Source organism: Elephas maximus, chromosome Y (genome assembly GCF_024166365.1).
Source record: "Elephas maximus indicus isolate mEleMax1 chromosome Y, mEleMax1 primary haplotype, whole genome shotgun sequence".
Lineage (NCBI taxonomy): Eukaryota > Metazoa > Chordata > Mammalia > Proboscidea > Elephantidae > Elephas > Elephas maximus.
In genome coordinates, this window is record NC_064847.1 from 11,495,617 (window position 1) to 11,510,087 (window position 14,471).

A 14,471-nucleotide genomic window follows, 5' to 3' on the forward strand; every position below is an offset into this window, starting at 1 on the left:
ATATTTTTACAGATAACTTGATCCTACATTCAGATAATCTCAAAAGGTCAACAAAAATCAGTTGCGTTTTTATACACTGGCACTGAACAATCTGAGAAGAAAATTAACAAAACAATTTCACTTATAACAACATCTAAGAGAATAACATAGCCAGAAATAAATTTAATCAGTGAGGTGAAAAACTTATTTACTGAGAGGTAGAAACACTGCTAGAAGAAACTAAAGAAGACCTAAATAAATGGGAGGATAGTCTGTGTTCAAGGATGCAAAAAATAATGATAAGATGCTAATACTGCCCAAGGTGATGTATACATCCAGTGCAGTCGCTATCAAAATTCCAACAGGCTTTTTGGCAGAAATGGAGATGCCGATCCTCAAACTTATATGGAATTGTAAAGGGTCAGGAATATCCAAAGCAATCCTTAAAAAAAAACACACGAACAGACTCACACTTCCTGATATAAAGCTAGTAATCAAAACATTCTGATACTGGCATAAGGATAGACATAGAGACCAATGAAATGAAATTAATTCAGAAATAAAGTCATGCATCTTGGTCAACTGATTTTCAACAATGATGGGAAAAAATAGTCCCTTCGATACATGATAGCAGGACAACTGGATCTTCACCTGTAAAAGATGGTGTTGGAGCCATTCCTCACAGCATACATTTGAAAACTAATTCAAATTGACTACCAAACCTAAATGTAAGAACGGAAACCATAAAACGCTTAGAAAAAAACAGCGGTAATGCTTTGGGATCTAACTTTCGACGATGATCCTTAAGGACAACAAAAGCAGGAGCAACAAAAAACAAAACAGATAAATCTGACCTCATCAAAATTAAAACCTTTTGTGCATCAAAGGACTTGATCAACAAAGTGATGAGGCAACCCACAGAACGAAATATTTAGAAACTATATATCTGAAAAGGATTTACATAATATCCAGAATGTACATAAAGAAACTCTCATATGCCAACAACAAAAAGACAATCCAATCCAATTTTACAAATGAGCAAATGACCTGAATAGACATTTCACCAAAGATATACATCATCAGTCATTAAGGAAATACAAATCAAAACCATAATGGAAACTGGTGAGTTGGTATATCTATAAAGGCATGTTTTCATCACAATGAAAAAAAAAAAAAAAGCGAAATGCTGCTTAACATATATATAAGGATGGCTGTTACCAGAAACAGCAAATACTGGTGTGTATGTGGAGAAACTGAAACCCTTTTCTATTGCTGGCGAGAATTTTAACAGTGCAACTGCTCTGGAAAATAGTTCAGAGGTTCCTAATAAAGTTAAAATTGCCATTGACCCGGCAATTCCACTCCTACTGAAAGCAGAGACTAAACAGATACCTCTATACCAAAGTTCAGTGCAGCATTACCAACAAGAGCCAAAAGGTAGAAACAGCCCAAGTGTCCATCAACAGATGAATACATAAACAAATTGTGGTGTATCTATACAATGGAACTTCATTCATCTGTTCACAGTTCTGATACGTGCTATGACCTTATGGTGAGTAAATTAAGTCAGACACATAATGACAAATATATGATTCCATTTGTAGGAAACATCTAAAACCAAACCAAGCCAAACCCAGTGCCGTCGATAGCAACCCTATCTAGAAGAGGAAAATGCAGATGACTAAAGTTTATTAGTGATTACCAGCTACGGGTGGGAAGAGGTAAAGGGTAGTTATTGCTTAAACACATACTGAGTTTCTGCTAAGCATGAAAAAATATCTGGAAACAGTGGTAATGATTGTACAATACATGAATGTCATTAATGTCACGGAAGTATACATGTAAAAACAACTAAATGGACAAACGTTTTGTTATATATTTTACCACGAAACCAAACCCACTGCTATCACGCAGAACTGCCCCACAGAGTTTCCAAGGAGCGCCTGGCAGATTCAAATTGCTGACCCTTTGGTTAGCAGCCGTAGCACTTAACCACTGTGCCACCAGGTTTTCCATATATTTTATCACAGTACAGTAAAATTCAAAGAATAAAGAAAAATAGGAGAATAAGAAAAACAAGCTAACAGCTACTCCAATACCCCAACAAATACTTTCTTTTCTCGATGTCGAAATGAATTATGCTTTTCAAAAAACTGACTTTGACATTCTATCCTTCTACTTACCGATGAGCATTACTTTACTAAGTCAATTTTATTTATTGTGGCTTTATACATTAAAACAAAGGACTAAATTACTCAAAATCTTTACTGCTCCTTTCAAATGCCTTTTCTTCTAAGTTTAAGTGACATCTATAACCCTTGTTTTTCCCTTCTCAAAATCTGAACGTGGCAGAAGTAATAAGCATAACTGAAAAATGCAACCTAAATTTGGCCAGCACTACACAACAGAGGTTACTACTTTTACAGTTTACTCTGAAGTATTTGGTAAATTTAATAACTGTCTTACACAAAAAACCCATTGCCATCAAGTCGATTCTGGCTCATGGCACCCTAGCAGACAGAGCAGGTTTCCAAAGTCTAGCTGGTGGATTGAAACTGCTGGCCTTTTGATGAGCAGCTGGGCTCTTAACCATCATGCCATCAAGGTTCCTCTTTACACAAAAATACCTGTACATTATTTTGCAATTAACATTGTAAGAAAAAAAAAGAACCTTAAGTCATCGATTTAAATAATTTTAATCTACATTATACATTTTTATATGCACTGTAATTCACTTAAGAAGCATTTTAAGTAGCAGGTGTAATTTCAAATAAATAAAATAATGTTGACTATGAAAACACTTACTTATAAATTTTCACTTAAACCCATTGCAGTCATGTAAATTATGACTTGTAAAGAAGGATTCTGAATAAAAAAGTCTATTGTTGCAATGTATTCAATAAGACGAGGAAATTCTTAAATATACTGGTGTCTGGAAGAAAGATATCCCACATACAGTATCAGTTGCTAATTCTTCTTCCCTTCCATATCCATAAAATGATCCTGATATGGTACGTGCAGTCATTACAAATGTCTAGGACACATTTAGGCATTACCAAAACACAAAGACTTTACAAAATAATTCCACAGTAATGAATAACAAATATTATGAGTTTCTCAAAATGCTTATGGTAGATTCTGTTGGCCCAGGACAGGAACCATTCCCGAAGCCAACTCCTCAGACATGGACTGGACTGGACAGTGGGTTGGAGAGGGATGCTGGTGAGGAGTGAGCTTCTTGGATCAGGTGGACACTTGAGACTATGTTGGAATCTCCTGCCTGGAGGGGAGATGAGAGGGTGGGAGGGGGTTAGAAGCTGGGGAAATGGACACGAAAAGAGAAAGTGGAGGGAGAGAGCGGGCTGTCTCCTTATGGGGAGAGTAATTGGGAGTGTGTAGAGCAAGGTGAATATGGGTTTTTGTGTGAGAGACTGACTTGATTTGTAAACATTCACTTAAAGCACAATGAAAATTATTAAAAAAAAAAAGCTTATGGTAGAGATAAGAGAAACTGCTAATTGTGGGCAACTAATTACCTGCATGATAGGAGCCTCCAATATTTTTAACTCATATAATAACCAGTTTTTAGAAGACTGTAAATTGTATTTTTAGAAGACTAACTCTCATTTTAACTTTCAGGTCTTTCTCTTTTTTTTTTTTTTTGCTTTCTTGCTGTTCTTAAAATGTACCCCCACCCCCAACTCCAGGCCATTTTTTAGGTCACTGTTACAACCAATTTCCTTAATTAGTGCACTCTCATTTTTCAGCTGTCAACTCAAATGTGGCCTTCCTTGGAAAAGCCTCTCCTAAGATACAAGCACCCCTGCTCTAGGATCTCACAGTCCTCCCATTTTTCTTAATATCTGTCATTATCTCCCAATACATTAAAACATAAGCTACATAATGACAGAAGCTATATTAGTGTTGCTCATCGATGAATCCCAAGATGCATAAAAACAAGCCAACTACTTTATCAATGAACTTCAAGTAAAAAATGCCAAAAATCAAGTTCTGTCAAACCCTTCACATACTGTTTTCATACAGTGATGCTATTGTCTTATTATGAAACTTAGCATACTAATCTCATATTCATGCTCAAAAACAAACTCTAACAACTTTGACTCATCTCTTTCCTTGGGACCTTGAAAAAGGGTGATCATGGCTACCCAGTTAGAATAATTAATCACCATCAGCATCTAGTAGTCAGCTTACAGAAAAAAATGTAGTAGACTCCTGTTATGGATTGTAATGTATTCCCAAAAAATGTCTGTCAACTTGGCTAGGCTATGATTTCCAGTACTGTGACTGGCCACCATTTTGTTATCTGATGTGATTTTTCTATGTGTTGTAAATCTTACCTTGATGACATTAATGAGGCTCGATTAGAGGTAGTTATGTTTAAAGATAGGACTCAATCTATAATATTAGGTTGTGTCTTAAATTAATCTCTTTTGAGATATAAAGGACAGAAAAAAGCAGAAAGATGGGGGACTTCATTACTATAAACGAAGAAGAGCCAGCAGCACATCCTTTAGACCCGGGGTCTCTGCACTGACAAGCTCCCAGGCCATGGGAAGACTGAATGAAAAATCAGAGAGAGAAAGCCTTTCCCTGGAACTGGAACACTGAATTCGTGCTTCTAGCTGCCAAGATTATGGGATAATAAATTTCTCTTTGTTAAAGCCATCCACTTGTAGTATTTCTGTTATAGCAGCATTAAATAACTAAGTCAACCTCACTGTTAGGTAGAGACAAATATCCAATCAGCTTTTTCCAAAACTTTGATCTTTGGGAAAAGAATTGAACTATATCTGCTACTACTGCTGTTAATGCAGAAATGTGGATGCATACTGCTGCCCGGTAAGAAAAAAATACTGGAAGAACAAAGGAAAACTAAGAACATAAGCAACAAATGACCAAGAACACAGGAAACATCAAGCATTTACTACATACATGTGGAAAATAAGAGGAAAACAGCAGTCTTTTTCAGATTAGAAGGAGTTCTCCTGACTTGCAGCCACCAGGTAAGATAAGGCAGTCTGATACCTAAAAAACAGGCTATTCATATATCCTGTTTCACATTTGGAATCATCCTCCTTCAATCACAAAGTAAGAATGCATGTAAGGACAATGATTTGGCAGTGAAAATGCAAAGCCCAATAAAACTATAAAAAAAGTTCAATTATGTAAATAAATAAACGTAACACAAAGAGAACCCAATCAAAAAATGGGCAAGGCACATGAACTGACACTTTATTCAAAGGCTGATAAACCTAAGAAAAGTTCATTCTCATTAGCTATCAGAGAAATGCAAACCAAAACTACAATGAGATTCTACTTTACTCTTACTAAAATAGCAAACATATTAAAAAAAAAAAAAAAAACAGAAAACAACAAATGTTGGCAAGGATATGGGGATATCTGCATGCTCATCCACCGATGGTGGGAATGTAAATTGGTACAACAATTGTGGAAAACATGATGATTTCTCAAAAAACTAGACCGACCATATGATCCAGCAATCCCACTCCGAAGGGTATACCCAAGGACCTAAAAGTAGGGACTTATTTCCACTGATATTTCATTGCAAAACTATTCACCACAGCGAGAAAGATGAGAACAACCCAACTGCCCCTCAGCAAAGGAACAGATAAACTACTACACTAGGGAATAGTACTTGGCCTTAAAGAGAAATGAATTCTGGATACATAATGAGACAGACAAGGTTACTATACTGGCAGAACAAGAGAGCTGTTAAAAGATTACCATCTAGTAGTTGCGTAAACAGGAACCACACCCTGTCAACATGAGATAAGTTTGAAACAACCCATGAATTACTACCTCTTTTTTAGTGTTTTTCTGGTTCTTTCCCCCTTTACAGGCTCCCAAATGCGCTTACACTATATTCCATAAAAAGTGATGCCAAGAGGACTGAATTTTGAATATCAGCAAGTTCCATCTTGGATACCAGATGCAGGTGCAACCTAATTAACACACACCTTCACTCTGTTAAGTACCTGCCTCTTGAAAGAAGCCCACTAATATTCATTACTCTACTGTCTCCACTAAACAGATGTAAGCCCTAGCCTTGCTTTCCTTTTCAAGTCAGCTTTTTGGAGAGGCTTAGTCCTCCACTGACTCCTTTGCTTGACTCAAGCAACATAAAGCTTGCTGAAGATAAAATTTGTCTTTCACATGTATTCTTATTTGGGAACAGACAAGGACCCTTTGTTTCAATTGGTAACAATACTATAACCTTGAAGGCATTATGCTGAATGAAATAAGTCAATTACAAAAGAACAAATACGCATGGTCTTACATGAAATGACAATATAAAGAAAATACAAAATGCAAGGGGAGTAATGAGCTTAGGAGAAGATGGGGAACAACTCTTTGTGAAATCCTGAATTTTTGTTTATGAAAACTGGCATCAACTAAGGGTAATGGGTACACAACTCAGTTTTTTGTCTGTCTGTTTTAACCTTATTACCAAAACAAAACAAATCAAACCCACTGCTGTTGAGTAGATTCAGTCTCACAGCACCTTACGGGACTGTAGAACTGTGCCATAGGGTTTCCCGAGAGCATCTGGTGGATTTGAACTGCTGACCTTCCGGTTAGCAGCCGAGCTCTTAACTACTATACCACCAGTGTTTCCAATCTTATCACATGACCCCTTAAAAGCAGAAAAACCACTGCTGGGCTTAAGTGAAGACAGCAGAGGCATGAAAAGGACTTGAGTAGCTGTGGTTAGCTTTGAAGATGGAGAAGGTGGCCATGTGGCAAGAAGTGTGGGTGTACCCTAGAAGTTGAGAACAGCCCTCAGTTGATCCCCTACCACCAATAAAAAAAGTTTTTGCCATGGAGTCAATTTCAACTCATAGTGACCCTACTGGACAGAGTAGAAATGCTCCATAGGGTTTCCAAAGCTATAGTTTTTATGGATTCCTACACCACGTGTGACAGAATAGAACTGTGCTCCATATGGTTTTCACTGGCTCTAACCTTGTGGAAGGAGGCTACCAGGACTTTCTTCTGAGGCACCTCTGGGTAGGTTTAAACCAATAACCTTTTGGCTACTAGCTGAATACAAATACCATGCTGTTGGTGCGCCCTCCATTACCGCTTCTTCTGGCTTTCCTTTGCAAGTTTCTCCTCCACTCAACTGCTAAATACCTTAGAAAAGGCAGTCCCCAACTTCTACAGTATAGAATGTCCAACTTGTGTACAACCTGTAGTTTGAAACAACCCCCACGGATTGCGATGGATCACATGGTCTTGTAACTTGCACCAAAAGGCTGGGTTGTTGTTACTGTTGTTAGGTATTGTCAAGTTAGTTCCAACTCACAGTGACCCTACGTACAATAGAATGAAATACCGCCGGGTCCTATGCCATCCTCACAATCACTGCTAAGTCTGAGCCCAGATGGGGTTGGGCAATGCAAATTAGGTGCTTCTAGTCCACCAAGGAGATTAGACAGCTTACTAATAATGTAAATAAGGTCCATGGCACCCTTGTGGGAGTGAGACCATGCAAATAAGATGTATGGGATACTAATAAGGGGACTGGTCACTTTTGCTGTCCCACTAGGCTTAAAAGACAGCCATTTCCAGAGCAGAGAGGGGATCTCACTACCACCGAGAAATAAGACCAGGGAGCAGAGTGCATCCTTTGGACCTGGGATCCCTACAGTGGGAATCTCTTGGACCTAGGAGATGGAGAGAGAAGCTATAACCTGGAAGACAGGAAGAGATGGCGTTGCAGCAATAGCAACAGTGATAGTGGCACAAGACGGCGGGAACCAGGAGACAAGGGTGTGACAGTTACAGTGGGGCTTCTTGATCCATGGAACTAAAGTTTTAACGCCTGCCCAAGAAACCCCCAGCAGGGGTAGTGCCAGCAAGACCCCAACAGGGTCTGACTGCATAAGGCTCCCAGCAAAGCTCAGTGGCAGCAAGGCCCCCCAGCTGAGTCCTGTGGCAGAGGGCAAGAAGCTGCTCTCATGATCAAAGAACTGCATCCTGAGTCATTTCTGTTCCTTCCAAGTTATCCTGATGCTGAGTTTCCTAATAAACCCTATACTGCAAATATGGTCTGAGTTCTGAGTGGCTACTACAATGAATGATCAAAGCCAGCAGAGAAGTAGCCAATGTCATGGGAGGGACAACCGGTATCAGAATTGGTAAAATAGTTGGAGGGGAGGGGCACGTCTGACCTCCACCTCACTGGAATCAGCCTTGGCTGCTGCTGATTCTCTCTCTACCTCATGAAGTTAGAGGGGGTCAGATGCCTCCTCCATGTCATTTTTGCACCCCATAAAGCCTATTTCAATAAAAATTTTGAGACACATTCAATGGTTCATAACAACAGGTACTACTTTGTGACACACCATCAAAACTTGTTTCTGTATTATGTTAAACATGTTTTAGTGTATCTGGAAGTGTTTCATGGTTTTTATACACAGAAAGTTGCAACATATACTGAAAGAAACATGTGACTAACTAATTTTAGATATAAACTGTACCAAATTGTTCCGACTTATGTGCAAATTCAACTTAAGGACAGATTCAGGAATGGAACTCATTTGCAATCAGGCACTGCCTGTACTTTACCTGGCTCCTTGAATTAGAAACCATCTGTATGCTGATGATTCTAAAATTTCCATCTCCAAACGGTAATCCACGTCTCCTTTTGAATGTTCACTTAAAATGTCTGTCACCATTCACACCAGCCAGGGACTCCTATGAAGCCCTACTAGGTTAAGTATTGAGGAGGGTGATATTCTCTATTTTCACTGCTGGTACAGTTGATATTTCCTCCTCAAACTTTAAGCTGATAGGAAAGTTATGAAAGGCCAATGTACAAAGATGACCTGGAGTTATTTAAATGGATAGCAGCAACTCTAAAACACAGATATAAACTTCAAAGGGCAGAGATCTAAGTTAACAGTGGTGAAACAGTATGAGCAGAGATAAGGAGAATGGTGATACAATGTAAAGTATATAACCACTGTCAATGAACTGTACCTGTAAATACTGTTGAATGAACATATTCTGTTCTGTTTATTTTCACCAAAAATAAAAAACTGGTAACCTATTTGCAAAAAAAAAAAGAATAAACAACATTTGAGAATAATTAATGCCTTTTTTTTTTGTTGTTGGAGTCCTAGTGGCACAGCAGTCAAGAGCTTGGACCATAACCAGTCAAGTAGCCTGAATTCACCAGCTGCTCCTTGGAAACCCTATGTGGCAGTTCTACTCTTCCTACAGGATCACTCTGAGTCGGAATCAACTCAAGGGCAATAGATTTGGTTTGGTTTTTTACGCAATTTTCCAAAAGTACCAAATTCTAAAAACAAAATAACAAGCCTCAAAAGAAGAAAAGAAGTAGACTTAAGTGTTATAAAGCTCTTTAGCTCTGCTAATATGCCCAGGGGCACCCCATTCCACCAGGAAGCCTCAGTCTGAAGACACTCAGCTCCCCAGCTCCGTGAGTCTGACAGCATAGCTCTGCCATGTGCCAGGGGGCACCACACTCCTCCAGCAAGCCTCCTGGCCAAAGGCACTCAGCTACTTTCTGTATGACCCAGGAAGCTCACAACACACCCTCCCGGTTCTGCTGTGCTGCCATCTCTCGCTGTCTTTCACATTGCAGTTCTCTTGCTCTGTCTCCTGATTCTAGGAGGGTCTCAAGCACAGGGATCCTGGGTCCAATGGACACACTTCACCCTTGTGTCTTCTTCTTGGTGGTAGTCAGGGCCTCCTTTTTGTCTCTGGGATGGTAAAAACTGACCAATCCCTTCATCAGGGTTCTACACATACCTTATTTGCATGATCCTACCTCTGTAAGAGTGCCATGCATCTTATCTGCATTATTAGCAAGCTGTTCAATGTCCTCGGTGTGTCACAAGCACCTTATTTGCATAGCCCCACCCAATCATTTGGTAGGAGTTACAAGGCCATGGAGTGAAAGGCCGTATAAAAGTGATTCATCCACTGCATAAATGAAGGAGTGGATTTTGAAAACTGGAATAGTGTATCAAAATTAAAAATAGCTAAACTGAAAACTAGATATAAAAGATAAGAAAAATAATACCTCTCATTGAAAAGAAAAAGTCTGCTTTGATGGATTTTAATGAAAATGAAGGAATTTATGAGTATCTCTTATCATCTTCCAAACTTACGAATGTTGTCCTTCACTGGAAAAAATACAGGCCAAGATAAAAGGGCAAAAATGTAAAGAAGAGACATACTCACATAACAGCAGTGATGCACAGTACACACACACACAAATAACAATGCAAAAAGAAGTGGAACTCTGAACTTTCATCTCTGACTCTTGCACTCCTTGGAACTATTTACAGCTTTCACATTTGCACTTCCTTGTGTTCAGGTTGCCAATACCAACAATTTTCTGATTCCATTTGCATTTCATAGGTTGCAGCTTTCAGAGAATATTTATTAGGCTGAAGTACTCATTTTAGTGGAAAAGATCTTGAGTTTTCCTTCCCTGAGAGGTTTCAACCTTACATAGGTTCCAACTCTATTTTATTTGAGAATTTTCTTGCAAACTTAACCTTTTCCAATTTAAAAACTCATTTTTAGAAAACTGTCAAAAACTAAAAGCCTTTATATCAGAAAAGTTACTTTTAACAAAAATATTTATGTTCATGTGTGATCAGTTTTTGTAGTTTTAAAGGTGAATTATTATTTTTAAATATATGTTTTAATTTACAGCATGGTAACTATCATAGCCTCCACGCATCTATCAGTGTGGCCTACTGTGGGGCCTTATATGTTGCTGCAATGCTGGAACCTATGCCGCTGGTATTCAAATGGAAGCAGGGTCACCCATGGTGGACAGGTTACAGCTGAACTTCCAGACAAAGACAGACTAGGACGAAGGACCTGGTGGTCTACTTTTGAAAAGATTTAGCCAGTGAAAATCTAATGAATAGCAGCAGAATGCTAACAAAGGGACAGAAGATGAGTCCCTCAGCTTGGAAGTCACTCAAAATATGGCTGGGGAAGAGCTGCCTCCTCAAAGCAGAGTCAACCTTAATGACGTGGATAGAGTCAATATGTCGAAACCTTCATTTGCTGATGTGCCACAGCTCAGAAAGAGCAGAAACAGCTGCAAATATCCATTAATAATCAAACCAGTGGAATGTACAAAGTATGAATCTAGGAAAATTGAAAATAATCAAAAATGAAATGGAACACATAAAGATAAGTATCCTAGGCATTAGTGAGCCGAAATGGATTGATATTGGCCATTCTGAGTCGGACAATCACACGGTCTCCCATGCTGGGAACGACAAGCTGAAGAGGAATGGCGCTGCATTCTTCATCAAAAAGAACATTTCAAGATCTATCCTGAAGCACAATGCTGTCAGTGGTAAGATAATACCAGTATACCTATAAGAAGGAAACCCTGGTGGTATAGTGGTTAAGTGCTACGGCTGCTAACCTAAAGGTCAGCAGTTCAAACCCACCAGGCACTCACTGGAAACTCTATATGACAGTTCTACTCTCTCCTATAGGGTCGCTATGAGTCGGAATCAATTTGACAGCAACTGGTACCTACAAGGAAGAACAGTTAATACAACTACTGTTGAAATTTACCCACCAACCACTGAGGACAAAGGTGAAGACAGTGAACATTTTTACCAACTTCTGCAGTATAACGTTACTGAACAGGCAATCAGAATGCACTGATAATTACTGGTGATTGGAAAGGAAAGTTGGAAACAAAGAAGAAGGTTTGGTGGTTGGAAAATATTGCCTTGGTAACAGAAACAATGCTGGAGATCGAATGACAGAATTTTGCAAGACCAATAGCTTCTTCATTGAAAATGCCTTTTTCACTAACACAAACAGCAACTATACACATGGACCTTGCCAAATGGAATACATAGGAATCAAACTGTCTACATCTGTAGAAAGAGATGATGGAAAAGCTCAGTATCATTCAGTCAGAACAAGGCCAGGGGCTGAGGGTGGATCAGACAATTACTCATATGCAAGTTCAAGTTTAAACTGAAGACAATTAGAAAAAGTCAATGAGAACCAAAGTACCTCCTTGAGTATATCCCACCAGGATTTAAAGACCATCTCAAGAATAGATTTGAATGGTTGAACACTAATGACCAAAGACCAGATAGGCTGTGGAAAGACACCATACACAAAGAAAGCAAGAAGTCATTAAAAAGACAGAAGAGAAAGAAAAGCCCTACATGGATGTCAGAAGAGACTCTGAAGATTGCTCTTGAATGTCAAATAGCTAACGCAAAAGGAAAAAATGATGACGTCAAAGAGCTCAACAGAAGATTTCAAAGGGCGGCTTGAGAAGACAAAGTAAAGTATTATGATGACATGTACAAAGAGCTAGAGATAGAGAACCAAAAGGGGAGAACACGTTCAGCATTTCTGAAGCTGAAAGAACTGAAAAAAAATATTAGACAATGCAGGAAACATCAAAAGAAGATGGAAGGAATACACAGAGACACTATACCAAAAAGAACTGGTCAACACTGAACCATTTCGGGAGGTAACATATGATCAGGAACCCACGGTACTGAAGCAGGATGTCCAAGTTGCACTGAAGGCATTGGTGAAAAACAAGGCTCTGGAAATTGACGGAATATTAACTGAGATGTTTCAACAAACAGATGCAGCGCTGGAAGTGCTCACTCATCTATGCCAAGAAATCTGGAAGACACTATCTAGCCAACCAACTGGAAGAGATCCATATTTATGCCTATTCCCGAGAAAGGTGATCCAACCAAATGTGGAAATTATCGAACAGTATCATTAATACCACATGCAAGCAAAATTTTGCTGAAGATCATTCAAAAACGGCTGCAGCAGTATATTGACAGTGATTGCCAGAAGTTCCAAGTTGGATTCAGAAGACGATGTGGAACCATCATTGCTGATGTGAGATGGATCCTAGCTGAAGGCAGAGAATACTAGAAATATGTTTACCCCTGTTTTATTGACTGTGCTAATGCATTTGATTGTGTGGATCGTAATAAAATACGGATAAGCAGAGAATGAGAATTTCAGGACACTCAATTATAAACTCATGAGGAATCTGTACATAGAACAAGAGGCAGTTGTTCGGACAGAACAAGGGGATACCGAGTGTTTTAAAGTCAAGAAAGTGTGCATCGGGATTGTATCCTTTCACCGTATCTATTCAATCCGTATGCTGGGCAAAAAATCCGAGAAGTGGGATGATATGAAGAACGGGGCATCACGATTGGAGGAAGACTCATTAACAACGTGCATTATGCAGATGATTCAATCCTGCTTACTGAAAGTGAAGAGGACTTGAAGCACTTACTGATGAAAATCAAAGACCACAGCCTTCAGTATGGATTACACCTCAACATAGAGAAAACAAAAATCCTCACAACTGGACCAATGAGCAACATCATGATAAACAGAGAAAAGATCGAAGTTGTGAAGGATTTCGTTTTACTTGGATCCACAATCAACAGCCATGGAAGCAGCAGTCAAGAAATTAAAAGATGCATTGCGTTGGGCCAGTCAGCTACAAGAGATCTCCTTAAAGTGTTAAAAAGCAAGGATGTCACCTTGAGGACTAAGGTGAATCTGACCCAAGCCATGGTGTTTTCAATCACATCATATGCATGTGAAAGCTGGATGGTGAATAAGAAAGACTGAAGAAGAACTGGTGCGTTTGAATTGTGGTGTTAGCGAATACTGAATATACCATGGACTGCCAAAAGAACGAACAAATCTGTCATAGAAGAAGTACAAACAGAATGCTCCTTGGAAGCAAGGATGGAAAGGCTGTCTCAAATATTTTGGACATGTTGTCAGGAGGGATCAGTCCCTGGAGAACAACATCATGCTTGGTAAAGTACAGGGTCAGCAAAGAAGAGGAAGACCTTCAATGAGATGGACTGGCACAGTGGCTGCAATAATGGGCTCAAGCAAATCAAAATTTTGAGGATGGCTCAGGACCAGGCAGTGTTTCACTCCGTTGTACACAGGGTCGCTATGACTTGATGACACCTAATAACAATGATTATAAATACACGTGACACACTTTAACCAAAATTCCATGAGATCCTCAGTATTTTTTATAATGTAAAGTACTCCTGTGACTAAACATTTGAGAATCACTGATCTCCTAAAATGTATAACAGAAATCAACTTATTTCTCTTACTGTGGGGGAAAAAAACATAAAAGTTATCTGAAACATCTGCACCACAGTTCAATCACTACATACCTTTAGTTCTTCATATTAGAAAAACCAAAATTCCTCAGTATTATCTTCTCTACCAGGCTACACTGATTCTTTGCAGAGTCAATGAAGTTAAAGCTTAAACAGAGAAATAAGGTACTCTAACCATGGCAAAATGCTTCCCAAAATAATTCCAGCAGTCCTACAGAGATGTCTAGGAGGCAAAAAAATTGATGTCTCCTGCCAAAAAGCTAGCATGGAACTAACGCCTCC

At 39.0% G+C, this 14,471-nt stretch overlaps 1 protein-coding gene across 5 annotated transcripts in view; it reads right to left on the bottom strand.

The window, feature by feature from the left end:
• LOC126069875 (probable ubiquitin carboxyl-terminal hydrolase FAF-X) overlaps positions 1 to 14,471 on the bottom strand; it is a 173,975-nt gene that overhangs the window by 148,668 nt on the left and 10,836 nt on the right. The window lies entirely within an intron of this gene.